Source organism: Carassius auratus, chromosome 2 (genome assembly GCF_003368295.1).
Source record: "Carassius auratus strain Wakin chromosome 2, ASM336829v1, whole genome shotgun sequence".
NCBI lineage: Eukaryota > Metazoa > Chordata > Actinopteri > Cypriniformes > Cyprinidae > Carassius > Carassius auratus.
The window spans coordinates 24929541-24953066 of NC_039244.1; the positions used below are offsets into that span (position 1 = coordinate 24929541).

At 35.3% G+C, this 23526-nt stretch overlaps 1 long non-coding RNA gene across 1 annotated transcript; it reads left to right on the forward strand.

The window, feature by feature from the left end:
- Positions 1-15895: 15895 nt before the first annotated feature.
- LOC113111107 (uncharacterized) lies at positions 15896-23476 on the forward strand. The gene is made up of 4 exons (XR_003293259.1): positions 15896-15975; positions 20765-20855; positions 21114-21188; positions 23274-23476. It is a non-coding gene; the product is annotated as an uncharacterized LOC113111107 (long non-coding RNA).
- Positions 23477-23526: the final 50 nt, after the last annotated feature.

The following is a 23526-nucleotide window of genomic DNA, read 5'->3' on the forward strand; positions in this document are numbered from 1 at the left end:
CTCTCTATTTCTCCCAGCGTGCGCACACGCCTCTCTCTCTCTGCATCTGCGAGCAGAGAGGAGCACTTTCAGTTACAAAAAGATATTCTGTTGCTTCTAACTCTATTTTACATACAAGTATAGCCGAAATCACAGTACAATCATTATCTTAATCTTATGTGTATGTGATTTCATTAGACAATGTCGTAAATAGGATTTTAGTGCAGAGATTAACATCTTTGAGAGCATGGTTATGTATTCTTAATAGGCGCGTTTCAGTCATTATAATTCAGTTGTTGGACAACAGAAACATTCAAATATAATAATAAAACTTTTATTGAGAATTTTGGCTGCCTTAAAATGCAGTACATGAGCACAGAAAGGGCAAGATAATATGACGCACTTACGTCATGAATATGCTAATTAGCATATTACGTCATCTAGCGACATTTAGCGACTTTTCAGGCAGGGTTTAGCTACTTTCCATTGAAAGAAGTTGGCAACACTGTACAGAAGTAATATTAAATGAATTTTTCCACCACACTATACAGAGCCGTTATTCACTGCGACAAACCGTTGAATTGTAAACCATGTTCATATTTCGCATATAGCCTACTTGTCAGTGAACAACGGGTCTGTGTAATACTGCTCCATATCTGTGTTTACCCGCCCCAAATGATTTCAAGTGATCGCACATGTAGATCCCCGTATTTTGAATGGCCTTAAATTATTTATATAGTTAATTCACGTCGAGTGGCTATTTGGCTCTTATTTGCCAGCAAGGAAAAATGCTTTCGTGGAGGTTTTGCAGCTCAAAATCTCCCTTAACGTGTAAATGACTGAACATTATGGTAATTATCATTGGTATGCTATTTAATATAGCTCATTAGAGGTACAATTTAGTGGAATATATTAGGCCAAGATGATATTTATTAAATGAATTCGAATAATGAGATAGAGAGAGACCCTGCAAATGTGAAGATGGCAAACAAGTAAAAATATCACCCCATTGATGAGAAATATAGGCCTAAATAAAAATTACTTTAATTTTTTGTTTTCACACAAAACAAAACCTAGCTGCTCAAGAGTATTATAATTAAAGATTTTGCTTACAAGTCTGAAATGTGATGTTTATCATTTCATATTTATTTATATATTTAGGTTAAATCTTTATTAACATCAATTCTAATATTAATATTTTAATGTTTATGCAAACAAAACGTGCACAGTGCTGCTAATTTAATTTGTTTATTGGTTTTCAACATTAAACCATAACTTTATTCTTTTTCCTTAAATTAGGTCAATAAAAATAATTTTCTGAAAATATTATGGTCATTGTGGGTATTATTATTATTATTTTTGTGTGTGACTTTGTGTCATATGAAGATGGTACTAAACAGCCCCCGACCTGTTAGACCAAAATGTCCCCCTGAATGACTGACAAGAGTTTGTGACTGTAAACATGTGCATGTTGCAGAACTCATCATTCACGATCTCTCAACTGCTTGTAAATCTATGCAAAAAATTAGCTTAAGACAAACCCGTGCGTACAGTATGTACAGTACCCTGCCCAGCAGGTATTTACTTCTCTTTTATTGTTCATTGTAGAAACTACCTCCAATGCATAATCAATATATGAATATGGGGAAACCTGCACTTAAATAAATGGTGGAAAGATATCTGATGACTTCTACTTCATGACCAGAGTGCTGAAGAGGTTAACCCCATTAAAGGACTGGAATATAGTGTTGCAGGCAGCAACATCACCATTTCTGGGAAGGCTCACTATACTGTGCCTATTTTTTTTCATTTGGAGAAAATGTTTTTTCAAATAGCTTTGCTGTTTGGAGATTTGTGGTTCTTTGGAGTCCACTAGTGTTTGAAAGAGCTTTCAGTGGAAAACTGAGGTGAACACTTTGTTTTAAATTGAATCATGATGCTGCTTCCCCCAATTTCTGTTTTCACAGCCGTTCAGTGCAAACATTTAGAAGAGCTTGATTAAGTGCTTGAGAATGTCATCTATTGTCTTTGGTAACTGTTACGACCCTATTTAGGGACCAACATAAGAAAGCCATTCTAAAGGCAACAAACACCACAGTGGCCAGGGCAAAAGTTTAAGTTTTAATCCACAGGTAAAATTAATATCCAAAAATAGGAAAACAGTAAAAGTGTATAACAAACGAATCCTAAATAAGGACTGGTGAGCTAACTAATCTAAACTACCACTAACTCAAGAGTCAAGGAAACTTCCTATCTCCCGAGGAAGAAATCAAACAGCAAAAGTCTTCCGGGTCAGCTCACTTACCCATGCTTTCTATGTACACTGTGGTAACTAAACAGTCAGTCTCTCACCAGCCTTAAACAAAAAGAATGCGAAACAAGACTAAACACAAAACAGAGTTCCCAGGGCAAGTCTCCATTGAAGTGCCAGCAGCTCTTAAATAGGTAGAGGCTTCAGGTGTTTGTAATGGTCTCCGCCCACATCCAATTAGCAGCTGCACTCAGGAAAGGAAAGAGAGAAAGAGCAGGGGCTCGTAACAGTAACACATATCATACATTCTAATACTATTATCTACTAAAGAGCAGAGCATTAAGGATGTTTACCTTTGACATTTTGTCTTTCTTGTGCTACATTTTTCATTTCAGTGAGTTTTCAGTACTTCTGTGTCGCTGCAATGGTTCTGTTAAAATAAACCACAACATGACAAATGATAAATAAAGGTATACACAATTTATGTTTTGCCAAGGGAATTGCCTGAAAATTACATTTGAATGTACTTAACATATTTCTTTTAGTTTTGGATTTCCAGCACACTCAGTGCTAGTGCCTTTCTTCATCATTTCAGAATAGAATGAAATTGCATCATTCAGAATTATTTATATTTTATGTTTTACTGTTTTAGTTTTAGGCATTTGCCAGACACTTTTATTCAAAGTGCACTATGCTCTACTGTTTGAGTTACAGTAATTTATATTTCTATTAACCCTGTAAATAAATGGCTGCCCACTGCTCCAGGTGTGTGTTCACAGTGTGTGTGTGTGTTCACTGCTGTGTGTGTGTGCACTTTGGATGGGTTAAATGCAGAGCACGAATTCTGAGTATGGGTCACCATACTTGGCTGAATCTCACGTCACTTTCACTTTCAAATACTAACATGAAATAATAGTGAGAAAAATCTAATTTTCTGAAATGAAACAGTTTATTAATTAACATAATCCCCACAGGAAACACTCAGATAACACTCAACATCTAACCACTCACAAGCTGTAGTAAGATACTGTGTAGATCTTAAACAATGTCAAGATATGATACAGTCCATTATGCTGCAAATTAAGTAGATTTAATATGGTGTTCATTGTGTGTTATAAGTAATCATTACTCTTAAACTTATAACCACAAATACGTAAGTACTATGATGTATTCTTAGATTATCCATGAGTTGATAATACATATATGTTTTTTATAATGTATTATGCATTCATTATAATGCCTTAAGAATACCCTTATATGTTTTATAAATACCGGCGTCATAGAAAGTGTTGCCGAAAATACTATTTCAGTTTTTTTCATGAGCTGAACACAAAGATCTAAGATTTGTTTTTCTTTGTACACAAAAGGTGTATTTCTCTCAAATATTGTTCCCAAATCTGTCTAAATCTGTGTTAGTGAGCCCTTCTCCTTTGCAGAAATAATCCATCCACCTCACAGGTGTGGCATATCAAGATGCTGATGAGACAACATGATCATTGCACAGGTGTGCCTTGGGCTGGCCACAATAAAAGGCCACTCCAAAATGTGCAGTTTTATTACACAGCACGATGCCACAGCTCAAAGTTTTTTCACTGTTCAGGGCAGATGGCAGACAACATGTATGGCATCGTGTGGGTGAGCGGTTTGCTGATGTCAATGTTGTGGATTGAGTGGCCCATGGTGGGAGTGGGGTTATGGTATGGGCAGGCGTATGTTATGGACAATGAACACAGGTGCATTATATTGATGGCATTTTGAATGTACAGAGATACCGTGATGAGATCCTGATAATGCACAGCCCCATGTTGCAAGGATCTGAACCCAATTCCTGGAAGCTGAAAACATCCCAGTTCTTGCATGGCCAGAATACTCACTGGAAATGTCACCCATTGAGCATGTGTCTGGGATGCTCTGGATCGTTGTAAACGACAGTGTGTTCCAGTTCCTGCCAATATCCAGCAACTTTGCCATTGAAGATGGGTGGACTATCATTCCATAGGTCACAATCAATGACCTGATCCACTCTATGCGAAGGAGATGTGTTGCACTGCGTTAGGCAAATGGTGGTCACAACAGATACTGAATGGTTTCCAAATGGTTTGTGTGTTTATAAGGTCAGTTGACATCTGGTAGCACTTATACCGTTTCTAATTTATTTTATTACAGAGTGAAATTGAAGAAAGAGTTCCTGGGAAAAGAAGAATGCTGAGAAATCATAATTGCACAATAACCTTGTGCATGTTGTGTGGGAGGGACTGTCTTTAAAAGGGAGAGTGCAGGGTGATGTATTCTCACAACCAACAGACTACAGCTTTTTCATCTCTTCACTAGTGTTGCTCTGCACCATACTGGCTCAGAAAGATGAAACTCACAGTATCAGCTTTCGTGCTTTTGATCTGCACAGTTGCGTTGCTTTCCACAACAGAGGGTAAGCATACTAACATTAATTTATCATGCGTTTTGACATTTTTTAATAATATTTCATGCAAATCTTACAGTAACTCACTCCCTCTCTCTGTCACTGCAGTTAGACCTGTACGCCCACAGATATGTTGCAACTGCCCTTATATGCATTCAGCCCCAGCAATTCCAGCTGATAAAATACTCTCATTGAGGTTTATTCCTGCTGGACCATATTGTAAAAGAGAGGCGATCATGTGTGTAACTTCACAAACTGATAAGTATCTAAAGTTCACTACCAGTCAAAACTTTCTTCTTTTTTTACATCTTCAAAAAAGCTTTAAGGCTTTTTTAAGAACTTTAAGTTAACAAAAAAAACAACAACAACAACAACAACACACTTGTCCCAAGGTGCATCCTGGGATACATTGAAACAGGCATGTTCACACATATAGACCTCAAAGTGGGCTTGAGCACATGCCCTTTTTCTTTCTGGAGAAAGTTTCTAGAGTTTTATTATTATTATTATTATTTTAATAAATGAATTAATAAAAATATCAGGTTATTAGATAATTAGATAATTATCTAAAAGACAAAAGGCAAATATAGTTAATTTGTCATGCTAACATCCATGACCCCTAAGAGCTACCATGTAAATTTGCTAAAGTTTAGCTAAGGCATTAGGAAATCTAGGAGCTTAGACCAGTGCATGGTTTTTTTTTTTCAATCTCCATGATTCGGTTTATTAAAATGCCCCCCCCATAAAATAAAAATGCATTTAAATATCAGTATTTAACATTGAATGTTTAAAATATCAAAATGGTATTAATGCATTTGTAACTGCAGAATAAATACATTATTATTGCATGTTCTGCATTAAACAGTGTGTAAATGCATCTAAAGTCGCCTTCAAATGCAGCTTCTGTTTTCTTTGCATTGGAAAGATTAATTTTGTCAATACTGATTTAATTTATTTGGTAACAGCCCAAATTGCTTATTATTCTAATTGATTGATTCAATTTATGAATTTGACTGAAAAGACAATGCACACTTTTAGAAATAAATGGCTTTATGAAGGTAAAAATGGCCATAAAAGGTAAAAAAAAAAAAAAAAAAAAAAAAAAAAGATTCATTTCTATCATTGCTGTGAACTGATCACCACACAGAATATGTAGAATATCAAAAACCTTAGGAATCAGCTCTCCAAATTGGTCCTTAAGATATCAGCACAATAACACACTACCAAAAATATCATCTAATTATCATTATCAATAAAGTCCTAGAAAATATTGAGATAAATATATTCGACCCGGCCCCAGATAAGCAGTAGAAGAAGAATGAGATATATTTTTTGGCAATATTGCACACCCCTAATGTATTTAGATATTTTTTTTTTAATGTATTTTTATTATTATTTTTAAACATAACATAAATATAAGAAGTGACCTTTTTTAACTTGAGCCCCTGCCCCTCAAAATATATGTGCACGTTCCTGCATTTAAACATCATTTTAGGAGTTCACATGTGATGAACACTTGTTGATGATTTCTTTGCTAATTTCAGTGAATCTTCTATAAAAATTTACGATCAAGGGAGTGTACAAATACTTGAGTGGTAGTGTGATGCTTCATGGATAGTTCACCTAAATGGAAAGATTAGCAGAATGCCTGAGCTGTTCTTTACAGTTTTTATTTTATTTTTATTTTTTTATTAATTACTTTTTTAAAAATCATAAAAGTCTTGCTTTTTGCCTGACAGTTGTTTTTGTATTTTTGGATTAACTGTTCCGTTAGAATGGTGCGGCCAGAATGTGTCTCATGTATCATTTTATGCAGTGGTTAAGAGTAATTCGGTAACGCTTTAAAATAATGGTCCGTTGTTAATAAGTAACTACGCAGGAAGTAATAGGTAGTACTACATTAACACTTAACTTAATACTATTAACTAATATAGAAGCAAGATTAACTAAGCAGTAAGTAATAGCTCATTTAGGACATAGGTAGTTCCTTATTAGTTATTTGATAATTACTAAAGAAAAATATCGTCATTGAGAACTACTTTGGAACTATGGCCAACTAATGAAGAATAACCAATTAATTACTAATCACAACAGCTACGTCTATAAAGTGAACAATTAGCTTCTTTATGGAAACGTATATATATATATATATATAGCTTATCCATATGATATATTTTATGAGCTCCATTAAGTTCAATGTCTCCAACTCTAATAACTTTAACGTTAGTGATATCATGCTGGGGAGGGCTTCTCTTTAGGAAGTGACAATAAATAATGATGTTCTTTTGTCAAAACATCTTTGCATCCTTCATGAAAACATTGACTGCATTTATAGTGTTAAGCACAAAACAACATCTTCCAGATTACAATGTCTGGTAGAATATCACTAGTTCCTCACAGAAATATATGGCTGTACAGTATGTGTCAGATAATTTTATTGTAAATTGCTTGTGGAATCCATTACTCATTACTCAAGTGTTATCTTGTCAGTCCGCAGGAACTACTATAGTGATCTGGCCCATTATTTTAAAGTGAAAAACATGTTAACTCCAGACTAATTACTCAAGCGTTACCTTGTCAGTCCGCAGGAACTACTATAGTGATCTGGCCCATTATTTTAAAGTGAAAAACATGTTAACTCCAGACTAATTACTCAAGTGTTACCTTGTCAGTCCGCATGAACTAACGTTACTAGTGATCTGGACCATTTATTTTAAAGTGAAAGATTTTTTATTTTAAAGACAACATTTCTTAAAACTACATAACGTTACTATTATAAATAAACAAATAACAAACAAACAAACGTAACGTTAATCATTTATTTTTTGCGAAAATATCAAAAGTGGTACCAAAAGTAGTTCAAATGATAATGAGTTCCAGTCGCAGTCCTCTATATGGAGGTAATAGTTTTTATAGGGTACAGAGCAGAATTTAATTTATTAATCCATGAAATTATGTATCTGTCTTCTCTCCGTGAAGGCGCACTGGCGCAGTATTCAAATGTCATAAACTGAAACACAACATGTCGCAATCTGTGAGGAATTGGATGAGGACCAATGAGCGTTCGATATCAGTGCCGTAAATCATGTCGTAACGTGGCGCACTGGCGCTATTTTCAAATTCATAACGAGCGCGAGCTCAGCTTTGACTATGACGGAAGCTGTTGCTGAGAATGAATATGAAGAACCATTGATAAAGGGCTGAATTTGGATATGTTCCTTGCAAACATCTGGATTCTAAAGATATGCAGTACAGCAAACAAATAAAATGGATGTGATTTGTAATTGTATGCTGTGCTTTTGTGTGTATCTATGGTTTGCAGCATGCACAGAAATGTTAGTTCCTATTAAAAAGACGAGTAAACTGCTTTCAATAAATTGAATAAAAACATGTATTTGTACGTTTTACTGCTATAAATACGTATAAATTGTACGTTTCTATGTGCATGAAAACGTATGTAAATATACGTGTGATAGAACCACATTTAACGTAAAAATACACACGTATTCTCATGAGATCACATTGAACACTCGAGTCATGGATTTCACAAGTAATTTACAATAAAATTATCTGACACATACTGTACAGCCATATATTTCTGTGAGGAACTAGTGATATTCTACCAGACACATTGTAATCTGGAAGATGTTGTTTTGTGCTTAACACTATAAATGCAGTCAATGTTTTCATGAAGGATGCAAATATGTTTTGACAAAAGAACATCATTATTTATTGTCACTTCCTGAAGAGAAGCCCTCCCCAGCATGATATCACTAAAGTTAAAGTTATTAGAGTTGGAGACATTGAACTTAGTGGAGCTCATTAAATATATCATATGGATAGGCTATATATATATATATATATATATATATATATATATATATATATATATATATATATATATATATATACAGTATTGTTCAAAATAATAGCAGTACAATGTGACTAACCAGAATAATCAAGGTTTTTCGTATATTTTTTTATTGCTACGTGGCAAACAAGTTACCAGTAGGTTCAGTAGATTCTCAGAAAACAAATGAGACCCAGCATTCATGATATGCACGCTCTTAAGGCTGTGCAATTGGGCAATTAGTTGAATTAGTTGAAAGGGGTGTGTTCAAAAAAATAGCAGTGTGGCATTCAATCACTGAGGTCATCAATTTTGTGAAGAAACAGGTGTGAATCAGGTGGCCCCTATTTAAGGATGAAGCCAACACTTGTTGAACATGCATTTGAAAGCTGAGGAAAATGGGTCGTTCAAGACATTGTTCAGAAGAACAGCGTACTTTGATTAAAAAGTTGATTAGAGAGGGGAAAACCTATAAAGAGGTGCAAAAAATGATAGGCTGTTCAGCTAAAATGATCTCCAATGCCTTAAAATGGAGAACAAAACCAGAGAGACGTGGAAGAAAACGGAAGACAACCATCAAAATGGATAGAAGAATAACCAGAATGGCAAAGGCTCAGCCAATGATCACCTCCAGGATGATCAAAGACAGTCTGGAGTTACCTGTAAGTACTGTGACAGTTAGAAGACGTCTGTGTGAAGCTAATCTATTTTCAAGAATCCCCCGCAAAGTCCCTCTGTTAAAAAAAAGGCATGTGCAGAAGAGGTTACAATTTGCCAAAGAACACATCAACTGGCCTAAAGAGAAATGGAGGAACATTTTGTGGACTGATGAGAGTAAAATTGTTCTTTTTGGGTCCAAGGGCCACAGGCAGTTTGTGAGACGACCCCCAAACTCTGAATTCAAGCCACAATACACAGTGAAGACAGTGAAGCATGGAGGTGCAAGCATCATGATATGGGCATGTTTCTCCTACTATGGTGTTGGGCCTATTTATCGCATACCAGGGATCATGGATCAGTTTGCATATGTTAAAATACTTGAAGAGGTCATGTTGCCCTATGCTGAAGAGGACATGCCTTTGAAATGGTTGTTTCAACAAGACAATGACCCAAAACACACTAGTAAACGGGCAAAGTCTTGGTTCCAAACCAACAAAATTAATGTTATGGAGAGGCCAGCCCAATCTCCAGACCTTAATCCAATTGAGAACTTGTGGGGTGATATCAAAAATGCTGTTTCTGAAGCAAAACCAAGAAATGTGAATGAATTGTGGAATGTTGTTAAAGAATCATGGAGTGGAATAACAGCTGAGAGGTGCCACAAGTTGGCTGACTCCATGCCACACAGATGTCAAGCAGTTTTAAAAAACTGTGGTCATACAACTAAATATTAGTTTAGTGATTCACAGGATTGCTAAATCCCAGAAAAAAAAATGTTTGTACAAAATAGTTTTGAGTTTGTACAGTCAAAGGTAGACACTGCTATTTTTTTGAACACACCCCTTTCAACTAATTGCCCAATTGCACAGCCTTAAGAGCGTGCATATCATGAATGCTGGGTCTTGTTTGTTTTCTGACAATCTACTGAACCTACTGGTAACTTGTTTGCCACGTAGCAATAAAAAATATACTAAAAACCTTGATTATTCTGGTTAGTCACATTGTACTGCTATTATTTTGAACAAGACTGTATATATATATATATATATATATATATATATATATATATATATATATATATATATATATATATATATATATATATATATATATATATATACGTTTCCATAAAGAAGCTAATTGTTCACTTTATAGACGTAGCTGTTGTGATTAGTAATTAATTGGTTATTCTTCATTAGTTGGCCATAGTTCCAAAGTAGTTCTCAATGACGATAAATATTCTTTAGTAATTATCAAATAACTAATAAGGAACTACCTATGTCCTAAATGAGCTATTACTTACTGCTTAGTTAATCTTGCTTCTATATTAGTTAATAGTATTAAGTTAAGTGTTAATGTAGTACTACCTATTACTTCCTGCATAGCTACTTATTAACAACGGACCATTATTTTAAAGCGTTACCAGTAATTTAACCTATAATAATACATCATAGCTACACGTTATATTATTTGCATATATTTAAAAGGCAAATATTGAAAGCTTAGGCTACCATGATACGAATGAATGGAATAAGCATAGCGCGCTCACCAATCAAACAGCCGCGCTGCGCGTCTCAGTCTCTCAAAAACCAAATCAGTTCTCTCTCAAGAGTAGGCTAATAATCAGCTTCGATACGGATACATTGTCTACTTGTCCTACATGTTTGCATCTTTACCTTTTGCTGGTTTGCGCGGAACACACACATCTGTTTAGTGAAGTTCATTAACATTAAGACTCGCTCAAAGTGTTCTGCGTAATGAGAATGTGTGCATTGAATGGATTCAGTCGTGTTCAAATGATCACTATGACACGTTTGTCATGACATCTCTCTGCTTGCATGATAAATATTATTTTAGAAATTAATAATTATTTCAGTTTAACACGACATACTTGTTCAGTGATAACTACGAAAAAATATATAAAAAGTCATAACAGTCTTATCAAGTAACTGTACGATGTTGTATCCGAATGCAGATAGGAAAACAATTGTGATTGTTACAGATACAAATACTGGCTGTTACATGAAAATGTAAATATGTAATGTCATATATAAAGTTTTTAAAATTTACATATGTAATTGTTGCATAAGGCTATACATTAATACGCGTTTATTGATAAAAAAAAAAAGGCTATCTAGGTGTAGACGTAAATAAAACACAATCTAACAGGTAGAAAATTAAATTAGAAACATCTAAACTTTTCAGGTCGCAGTAAGTGCACTGCTGGTCATGCACATCCTTTCCCGGAACAATACTGAAAGCTAAGGCAAGATGGAGAAACAGATGATCATAGTTGTACAAGGATAGCCATTTTTTAAATGAATCTATTAGCAGAGCTACTGCAAGTGATTTTAAGTGCTGGAATTCCATTTATTCTTTGCTGAAACTTCTGCGTCATCATGGAGAGCGGGTCATGGTTGCCCAGCAACAGCAGACGCCACTGGAGCGCAAGCGCAGATTACAGAGTGCTTTGGAAATAAGGAGAGCGGCGCGCCTAGCGTTTTCCACACGTTTTCAGTAGCGACATCATGCAAATGTGGTTTTGTTATGAAGGAGAAATTTTTTATTTTATTTTTTTGCTGGACTCGGTCAAGACCAACTAGAAGACTTGGCGAGTCCAATGGCCAAGTCCGAGACAAGTCCGAGTGCAAATGCAACGAGTCCGAGACAAGTCCGAGACGACAGAAAAATGTCTCGAGTCCGGACTCGAGTACTACAGCCCTAGCTGAAACACTCACCAAGTATGAATGCGTACTCTTGATATGGTCCATCTGGATTGCCAAAGCTTTCAATTTTTGTCATATGAAAGCCAAACCTTGACAGCTTTCTCCTTCCTTTCTCCTTCCCAGATACTGATGTTCTCTAAACTGGCACTATTTTTCTCAAGGTCCATTTTTCTCACTCCTGTGCTAGACATCTTTAAAGTAGATCTGGAAAAGCACATCACAGAATAACATTCAAAGTAATGTCAGAGTTATAAATCAAGTACATTAATTTTTTTTATCATGTTTTTTGTTTGTTTTTAAGAACTGTTCCAGCTTATCAACTAGTTAAAAGTAATTTGTATTTACTTTTCCTTCCCTTTTACTTACATTTATATTTGTACTGTGTCCCAACTTTTTTTGGAATCAGGTTTGTATTGTACTGTATATCTGTAGTAACCTCCTGCAAAATATCAAGCCATTTGCTACATTATGTTTTAAGTGATCTTAAGTTCCCATCACTGGGAAAAAATACTCACAGAGGACTGTAACCTGATAATTGTCTTCTTAAAATGTCTTCACTCATCTGGTGAAAGCCAGAAATGTGAGATAAGGTTGACTTTATAACTTAAATAGAGATCCAAATGGGGCAGGAGGTACCTGTAAAAGCACACTATGAGTCAGAAGCATTGCAAACATGAATACAAAGCTACAGCAAGCCAACAGGTAAAACATCATATAGAGTATTTAGCAGTTTGTCACACTTTAATTCTTGTAATTATGTATATTTACCATTATAACCACCTTGATACTAGTAATCTATAACACATATTTTATTAAAACCATATTAATAGCAGGCATATAAATAGTTTTTTTTAAAAGAAAAAATGTTCTAAATTAATTGTTTATTAATACATAATATATATTTATGCAGTAAATGGTTAAATTTAATGTGTAATACTTATGGGGAGAGTGTAGATTAGATTTTTTTTTTACTTATGTGGTCCTCAAGATAAGGGAAAATGATGCAGAAGTACAATGAAAGTCCATCCTATCCAAATGAATGTGTTCCTATCATTTTAAATGATCAGAATGTATCTATGAAAAAAGGGTTCTAAAAATATGGTTTCTTATAGATAAAGTGTTCCTATAGCTCAGTTTGCCCCTGGTTTGGGGTAAGCTGACCCGAGTCGAGTCAGTGGGTAAGATGCACCATCTGTAGAACAAGTATGTTACATCTCATGCCCACAACATTTATAATGGCACTAGAGAAAATTATCATCCTCATATCAATGGTTATTAATATAAACTATAACAGTAATAGGCATATGTATTGATGAATTAATAATAAACAACTGAAAAAAAATCATACACCCCTAACCTAAAGTAATATAATAATTTAACAATGCTCATTCCTCCATAGAAAACATCTTTCACGAACATCTTGTAGTTGGGTTTAGTGTATTTAATGAATGGGGTTATTATAACATATTTCCCCCGCACAGCACCTGTGGTGCCTCCCCGTGTGTTTCTCCTTTTCACAGTCTGGCAGAAATGATGAGTGGTTCCAAAACATATAGTCACTTACAGTAAAAGTGTAGAGTTCCCAAGACGCAGGGGGTGGGTCAACTTACCCACTGGCTCAACTTAACCACTCTCAACTGCTTCCATTGAAGATGAGACAGATGCAGGCTCAGAGAGTGAGAGAGAGCCCACTCTTAACAAAAAGTCTACAATAAAGTCAATTATTAGAGAGTCTGCTATCTTATCTTTTATTTTGTATATTTGTAACAACTAAATAATTTATATTAACTAGCAACGACCTTACTTGTGCCACTTTTTTGAGTTTGGGCCACTGACCCCCAAAATGTCTTTGCAAGACCCTGTCTTAAATTCTTTATATGTTTATTTGGATTAAAGTGTCAAATGCGTCACAAAATTTTATATTTTTTTGGCTGGGGAAATGCCTGTACACCCTTGTGATTGATTAATTACTTCAATTCTGCGTTTTTAATTTAACCATAGTAACTTATGAAAGATAAGGTGACACTTTTTTGATTAATACGTGGATCTTTTAGCTCTATAGAGCAATTTTACATCAGTAGTTGTAAGTGAAGGCTTTCAGTGATTCCTGCTCCTTTTGATGAACTTTCAACCTGTTATAATTCAGTGAGTCAATGAATGCCTTGCAATACAGACTGGAATACACGTTTTGTTGTGTTGTATAACATTATTGAGTAAAACCAAAAAAAAAAAAAAAAGAAAAGTGCTGACCAACTTGTCTGGTTGTAACTTCCCATAAACAATCTATTACTGATTTTTTTTTTTTTTTATTAAAGCCTAACCCTGTAACATATGAAATAATGGAAAACTTGGCTTCCTACCATAAATATCCAATTTCTTACTATGAATATAGTTTTATAGTATTAAAACTTAAATTAAAACTTTAATATCTTACAGTAAAAGTTGTAAATATGTCTTATAATAAGCTAAAGAAATAATAGTAATTTAAACACTGAAAGTATTTTATACTATTGATCAAAAAAAAATAAAGAATGGCTCATTATTAAAAAAATAATTTTTCTAAGACTAAAAATAGATAAAACATGATTAAAATACATATTTTGCAGGGATGTTTGAGGCAAATTAAGTTAATCAGCTCTCGGTGCTGAGAAAATATAGTGTTCAAATATGTGAGTAAAAAAAAATAGTGGGTTCCAAACTTTTCTTTTTTTACAGTAATTCTGGGAAAATTAAGCTTCCTAATGGCCTTGCATGTGGCTAGGATAAGGTTCTTAATGTATTACAACCACTGATCTACGTTTAACGTCAGTGGTAAATATTTACTGTATTATAGATCAGTAGTAGTTAATCAGTTTAATCATGTTTAATCACAGCGACGTGTCCCAAATGACCATTTGAGATGACATTTACAGAAGCTGCACTGTGATCCCAGCCCAGTGCAGAAAAGTAGCGATGACCAAAAGAAGTTCTGTCATCACTTGAAGATAACATTTATATCTGATGTTTTTCTCTGAGAACTTGCACTTAAATTCGGTTTATTTGCAAAAATGTATGATGCATGGGTTTCATTTATTCCTCTCAAGTCGTAACTAAGCGCGTTTATGCACAAGTCAAAAGTTCAGCTGCACGTGCACCCTCTAGTGGAAAAATTAAGCATATTAATATGGAAAAAATCATGATGGTTACATGTAATTACGGCTTAGAGTGCACAGTCTGAACACAAATACAAATATCCTTTGTCTGTTTGTTTAATATGTGTCCTAGATCTAATTTCTCGTGACCATTTTGCCTGGATTTTGTCCAGTTATAGTACAGATAAAAGGTTTTTTTTTTTTTTTTTTTTTTTTTTTCAGAAAGAGCTGTGTGATTAACAAATTAGGTTTTATATTGCAGACTGCTGTTGCTGAAGAACATTCTTCATCCTAAAATTAAGATTTAATTATTTGTTATGTACGTTTATGCAATAATCAAACTACACTTCTTTTCCTGATAGCAGACTTACATCATGTCTGTTTAACTAGTAAATTTACATTTGTAAAACAGTTTTTTGACTGTTTGATTTTCTGCTATACGTCTACGGAACGTTTCCTATCAGACGTTTAGAAGATGTCTTTAATATGTTTATGATTTAGAATGCATGTAAAACTGAATCTTAAAGATGTCTGTCCGATGTTTGTACACAGCAGATGTTTTTCCAGATGAAGCAATAGCAGACATCTTGCAAAAGAGAAATCAGTATTGCCTCTAATTCAGCTAAAAATCCCAGTATATAAAACAGCATTCAATGTAATCAAATTATATTGTGAAGCTCATTGCAGGTCGACAGCAAACACTTAAAGGATTATTAACCAGCACACCAAAACAGCACACTAGTCAGTCCATTTTTAAGAAGATATACTGGAGTTTTTGCTGTTTAGCTCTAAATATGGATTGCATTCAAATATTTTCCAATACCTTTGTGCGCGTATTAATTATTCATGGGATCTCAGAATGAAGAAAATAAGAGACACCAGAGAGGCTCTGCGCCCATTTGAGTTTCCAGACGCATTCAGAACCACGGGACACACGCGGAAAGCTGGAGGAAAACAAGGTAAAGATGTGCAATAAATAGTATACGAAATGTACACAAAGAGTAAGAAATTGACATTTTTATCTTTTAAAAGGCGATTTTGAATGTAATTTTAAGAAGTATATTTGTTGCAATAATATTTGACTTGTTTTGGTAATGTTTTATTAAAAAGAAACATTCGTCAAATAAAGGTTTGTATATATATATATATATATATATATATATATATATATATATATATATATATATATATATATATATTCGAATAGAATCATAAATGCATCACTTGCTGTCCTCCTCTGTCAGTAACTGGACGGAATCTAGGACCATGAGCGGCAGAGCTTCATCTCCCCTTGCGCGGTGCATTCACAGTTCACGGGCGTCTGGACGCTAATGCGATGAGACGGGGGAACCTTTACAGCAATAAACGGGAATATAGTGTCAGGGAGGGCTGACCGAGCCGTGAACCGCGGCCCTAACACGGAGCAAATTAACATCAACAAAAATAGAGAAGTGTTTCCCGATCGCTTCTGTGCGAAGCAGCAGATGCAGCCCGCGGTGTCAGCTCGTCGTTGTGCGAGGATGCATGTTCCTCTTACCTGAGCAGGTGGCCCCCGGTCACGGCATTAGACTTGAATGATCCAAACGCATGAAACCAGCACAGATCAATTTGCTATGCTTGTTTTCAGAACAGTGGCGTCTTTGTAAGTTTAAATATTTTAAATGATCAGGATTTCTGTTTTTACTTTTGTTTGCCTGTTGGTTTCCCCCTTCACAGCTGTCTAAAGTAAAGGTTTTTCATTAATAGTTGTTGCTTAGACTGGCAAAAATCTTATCCAAAAAGTTGTTTATGCCGCACAAAGGCCGTTATGCTATAATGACAATAATGATTTATAATTAAAAAATTCGTTTAAAATTACTACGAGTGAAAGTGTATCAGACAGCCGGCTAATAGTTAAAATAGACGTATTAACAAAATGCATTAAAGTGCCTTAAGAAGTTATTACACGTCTTATAAAGTTTAAGTGCCCTTGAATCTGCAACATATTTGAGGACATCGATAAAGCTTGAATGTAATGTAATCACTATTCTTCACGCGCGTTATCGTCTTTTTCATAGCGATTTGCCCATGAAATGTAGAGAGAAAATGCTGATGCAGATACTGACGCACAAACGGTCCAGCGTGGTTCAAGCTGGTGTGAATGAAAACTTGCATTATTTGCCTCTAAAACTCGAGGCGTGAGACGCGAGAATACAAGCCCGTTGTGAAACAGAGATACAGTTAAAGGGGCAGATTCTTTGAAGAAAATCAATTAAGTGAAGGCAGAGCGATGTGACGGCATGGAGAGGATCTTAAAAGCGTCTGATGACATCCGCAACGTGAGATGTCAGTGCACGTTTGAGCAGAGCACTTCATACCCTCCTGAACTCTCACGGACCTTTGGCTAAACCTTCAACAGCTCACACAGGCTAAATACAAGCAGGATACTTGTCTTACAGATAACTCATTTTGTATAAACGAGAACATGCAGCGCAAGACGAATACTATACGCTAACGCCTCACTTTCTTCAACCATAACGCGACTTTCTGAAGAGGTTTCCAAGACTTTTCTAATGCCGCGTTTCCACCGAAATTACCCGGAACATTTTTACCAGGAACTTTTTTTCCCAGGAACTTTTTCCCCCCCAGACCTGTTGCTTTCTGCGTTTCCACCGCGGTGTAAAGTACCGGGTAGATTAGGCAAATAGACTGGTGACGTAGGTCTGCGCGCGTTTCTCAATACAAAGTACCGCTGATTAAAAAAAAAAAAAAAAAGTACTGATTTTGGACGTGCATCCTTGGTAGTTGGTTCAGACTTTGTGCATTCGACTGGGGAGTGTGATGTCTGCAACTACGCAAGTCCGGTAAATCTATAAACAGCAGCGTAACTATATACTATATATATATATATATATATATATATATATATATATATATATATATATATATATATATATATATATATATATATATATATATATGATACTTGATTACTTCAGTCAGCTCGTCTTGGCTACTGCAATTTTCCCTACTGTATATTTACAATAAAACGAAATATGATAATCAAATACCACTGCCTCCTTTCGTTTTCATTTAAGCATAATAACAACTGCAGAAATGTACTTAGTTCAGGGAAATGTGTATGCAGCCATTACAATGAAACGAAATATTATATAAATTTGCCTTTTTTATTTTAATTTTAACATATAGATAAATTGAATACAGACCAAAGAAAACCTGTTAGATTTACCCCGCAGCTGAATTATATTTTATGTTTAACCACTAAAGACACATCAGAGCCAGCGGCACATATCAGAAGATCTATCCGAGATGAGGCTGCTCTCTGCGGATACATGAGGACTGAGCTCCCGCTGATTGAGTGGAGCTCACCGTCTACGAGATCGGCGAAACACATTTTTAAATAGGCGCTGTCTTTATAAATAAACCATAGATTTGAGTTTTAAACAACTATATTCTCGCCTGAAATACTTTTAAAATTACATTTCATGACACAATAACAGTAATATTTTGAAAATGTTGATCCGAATAAATGGTGGTTGAACTCAACCAATGCTGCGTGAACTCAACCAATCAGCATGTTTAGCGCCAAAGTCCCGCCCCCGAAAGTTCCGGAACTTTAAAAAAGTACCACCTCGCCAGCAGGGACTTTCTGGGGGGCATTTTTTTACCCGGAACTTTTATTTAGTTCCTGGTTCCTGCGGTGGAAACACACCAAGTACCGGACCAAGTCCCTAGTTCCTGGGTAAAGTTCCTGCGGTGGAAACGCGGCTCAAGTACCGGACCAAGTCCCTAGTTCCTGGGTAAAGTTCCTGCGGTGGAAACGCGGCTCAAGTACCGGACCAAGTCCCTAGTTCCTGGGTAAAGTTCCTGCGGTGGAAACGCGGCTTAAGCGACTATTCTGCCATATGTAGGCCTATTGAAGGAAAAACCTAACTGTAATTTGTTTAAATTGTTAGGCTATATTTCTTGTTAGTTTTTGTTAGCAGTTATCTAGATTTGCGTTTTATGTATATTATGTTGTTGTTTAATTCATGTTTACTGCATTATTTTAGTGTGGTTTGTTAGCTCAGGTTGTGGAAAGACTCAATTTATCGTGTTTCTTTACCGCCTGGATTAAGTGGTTATCAGAATTATTATTATTTATTTATTTTTACTTTAGATGTAATAGTTAGGCTATATAAGGCAATGAAATATATTATTCTTTGATAAATTAATTTCAGGTCTGTATAGGCCTTTATAGTTCTGCTGCTCTTTTTTACTCTTACTCTTGTTCACCTTTTAATAAACTGCTTAGCAATGCACTGAAAACCATTTAGAACACCTTAACAACCACATAGCAATGCCTTGGCAACCATCAAAAACACTCCAGCATCAAGTGGCAAGTTTTGGCAACAACAGTCGCGTTTCAATCAGAATAAAAACATTAAAAAAAAAAACGTTTTCGCATCTTGCGGTGATCTCTGCAGTGCAGGCATAATGCAATTAACATTTAATCATTTAGATTATGCATTTGTTATTATTTTATTATTATTATTTATTTATTTATTTATTTTTATTTTTTTGCTTGCTCATTTTAATCGCATTTTGAAACTGAGGTGCCCTTTTTCAATCGTTGACTTTTGACATCCCAGCCTGTGGGTTTATTATTATTTGGCTGGAGCCAAAACATGAAGAAGCCTTCTCTCCACAATCCCGAGTGGGTCAGATTCTTCAGTGGAGCCCCTTTTAAAGCGATGGCTGAGTGAAATACTTTCTGTAAGTTTTTCACACGCACTTCCCTGCTGTCCATCACATTATCGCCTTCCCAAAGATCCTTTACTGAGCGCTTCGACGATCTTGGACGTAGAGATGGAGAGAAAAGATGCCTGTTATTTGACTGATAGAGACCTGAACACAACACTCATGTGTGTATATATATGTATGTATGTATTTATATATGTGTGTGTGTGTCTGTGTGGGTTTGGTCAAACCGTGTTCCATGCAGAATGTAAAAAAAATTATAATATATATATATATATATATATATATTCTGTTGGAATTTGCATCGAATTGAAATTAAGGATATGAAGAGGAATTTCGGTCTACTGAATTACAATGCACACAAATACAACACAGTCACGCAGCAGAGGAGTTAGCCACAGTTACGTCATTTATTTAGACTAATTATGCCAATTTATTCTGATATGTAGAACACTGTCAACAAAATTTACAGTCAGCAAAATAAAATGTTAAATTTGCCTTCCAGCACCACAGAATGTCTATTATTATTTATAGAATAATTTGGGGTAAATTAGACTGTTCATCCACATTCAATTATTGAAAGAAAGTTCAAAAGTTTGGGGTCAGTTAGAGGTTTTTATTCAGCAAGCAGACATTAAATGACTTTTATCAAATATCTATTTTAAATAAATGCTTTTCTTTTGAACTTTCTATTAATAAAAGAATCCTGATAAAAAGGTTTCCACAAAAATATGAACCAACACCGTGTTTTTTTTTTTTTTTTTTTTTTTTTTGGAGTAATGATGCTAAATATTAAACTTTGCATTAAATGAATTAATTACATTTTACAATATATTAAAATAGAAACCAGCAATTATTATTATTATTATTATTTGACCAAATAAATGCAGCCATGGAGATTAATTCTTTTAAAAATCTTAACAACCTGAATGGTAATACTCTACATATTCCATTTGAATTATACTTTAAATGTACTAATATTATTCTTTGTCCTCTTTGTGATTTCAGTTTAGCCCCTATTCAGTCCTGAATTCTGCATGAGTCTCATGACCATGTGAATGTCTTCTTATATCTGCTCCATCTGCTTCATCTCTGAAAGGTAATCCATCTAATGTGGATTAAATACAACCCATGAGAGAGAGAGAGAGAGAGAGAGAGAGAGAAAATACAAGTGTAAATGTGCTCATCTGAACACATGCATGCATTATTAGTCATAAATGCTAAATGTGCCTGTACTGCCAGCCAGATACAATAATAATCTAACACCAGTGTCAGACCCCCTCCTCTCCCTTTTCCTCTGATCCAATCATCTTCTCCTACATCCGTTCCCCACTAATCATTTTGGCCCTCCTCACAGCAGAAACCAAACTAAAGGACCTCCGAACTCTGCAGGGCGATGATGGATGTCTTGCAGTTGTCGGGTCCAAATCAGGTAAACTCAAATTTGAATATGAAATTAATATCACCCACAAAAAGTCCATATACTACAATTTTCTAAATAAAAAATAAAGTATTTTTCCAAGACAGTTTCCAAGTTTTTGCATAGTTGTAATATTTATCAATTCACTTAATGTGTGCATGTAAAGAAGAACTGTACCATTATTGTCCATCATTGATTTCATATCATCTGATTTCATATCATCTGTCAGCATCAGGCTGGCTGCTAAAGTAGATGTAGCTGAATAAATAATTCAGCAGATAATCAGATGAGTGTTTGGCCTCATCATCCACAGAGACCCGAAGGACAGATGTGACTGAATCCTTAAGTGGACTCTCTCTGGATTAGATTGAGACTGTTATTTTTGGCTCTGATTTTTAGCCTTTGGGTTGTGTTTCTTTCAGCCAATAGCCTTCAAACTGTCAGACATGATGAGAAACACTGTTATGCACGTAATATATATTTATACTTTTTGCCTCTTAAAGAGAGTAATTAGACTCCAAAATTGATTTGTCATAAAAGTTTTAAAAAGTCAAATGTATTATATTATTAGCTTTCATTATACTACAGCACACACTCACACACATACACATATATATTCTAATTAAATATTTAATAATACATATGTGTGTGTGTGTGTGTGTGTGTGTGTACATATAAGATATTTTCATAATTGTACATTGTGTTATATGCAATTGTCACACAATTTTTGTAATGATTTGCAATTCAATAAAATCACTTAAGAATGATATTTTAAAAGGCTGGTTCTATCTGTAAATAAACCATTGTGACAGTAGCCATCTATCCGTGGACTAAAAGCCCCACTGTAAATTTGTCAAGCAGAGTCAATAGATCGGCATGTTTCTGTCACAGCTGATTCACATTGACTGACTCCCGGCACGATACTCATAGCGTTTCCCATTAGTTGACCTCAGGCTGACCTTACGTTTCATGTCCTCTGACCTGAGTGGCAGCCTCAGTGCTAATGTTTTCTGACGACGGGGACAGTGTTCACACATCTGAAGCCAGTCGGTCCTGGTGAGGGCAGGACAGTAATCTGGACCGGCTGCTGAGAGTTCGGCGGCAGGAGTGTGATCTATTTCTCAGAGGTGTTATTTTCACTATCCACTAATGGATCCTCTGCAGTGAATGGGTGCCGTCAGAATGACCAATCAGCTGATAAATATCTCACAATAATCCACACGATTATCAATTAACGTCTTGTGAACTGAAAGTAGAAAGCATGTTGAGAAAAAGTCAAGGCATTTTAACTTTAAACCAAATACTAGTCCATAATCCATAATAACACCTCCATTGAAAAAGTGCATCCCCTGGTGTCCACACAACAAAATTCACCTACATGTTTGTTTAGACCTGTTTTGGGCTGTTTTAAACTTTGCTTGGCATGCATATTTCTATCCTGATTCAGACAAGATTACTTTTTCACTGAGAAAGCAATATTATGGAATGAGGATATTTTAGCTAGAAACGAAGACTTCCTGATGTATTTGATTGTTGTACGCACACAGTGTTTCTCTTTTATTCTTACAGCACCCATTGTCTTCCCATGAAAAAACTAATTCATCTACATCTTGGATGGCATAAGAGGGAGTACATTTTTGGCGTATTTTCATTTCAGGTTTAACTTTTCCTTTAAAAAGTGTTCCCTCTTCCTTGCTAACTTTACTGAAACGCACACCAGGAAATGTGTATGAAGTGTGTATTTGGATGTCCAGGGACACACACCCCATTATAACTTCCTTGAAGCACCCAAAAACAAAAATCTCAAGAGACAAGCAGCCCTGGGCGACTTCACACTCACCGTTGTTCTTCTTCTCAGATGCATCTGCTCCAAAATGTTGTGACACACACCATGTACCAACACATGCTCGAATCAGTCTGGATAAACCTAGAAACACACACACATTTGCTTGCTTGTATTTGCAAATACCTAAAATCACAGAACCTCCAAATATTTCAATGCCACATATTTAAAACATAATAATTCTGATTTGGTGGAAACATGCTAAGGTTTTTCATATAAAGACACAGTTCTCTCTCTCTCTCTCTCTCTCATAGAGTCCAGGACAGTACAGAAAATGGGACACAGATGGGATGTTTGTCCTGCCGCCTGAAAGAAACACATGAAAGATGTATCCCACTATCTCCTTCTCTTTTCTTCAAAATATGCATAATTTACCTACAATAACAGAATTCAGTCTTGCTGTGTGAGAGACCTAATATTAATATTTTAATTTCTAGAATAAAATGTAAGTGCAAAACTCGCCACCACAATGCTACACTGGTACAAAAGCTGTCACTGGGGTGGTAC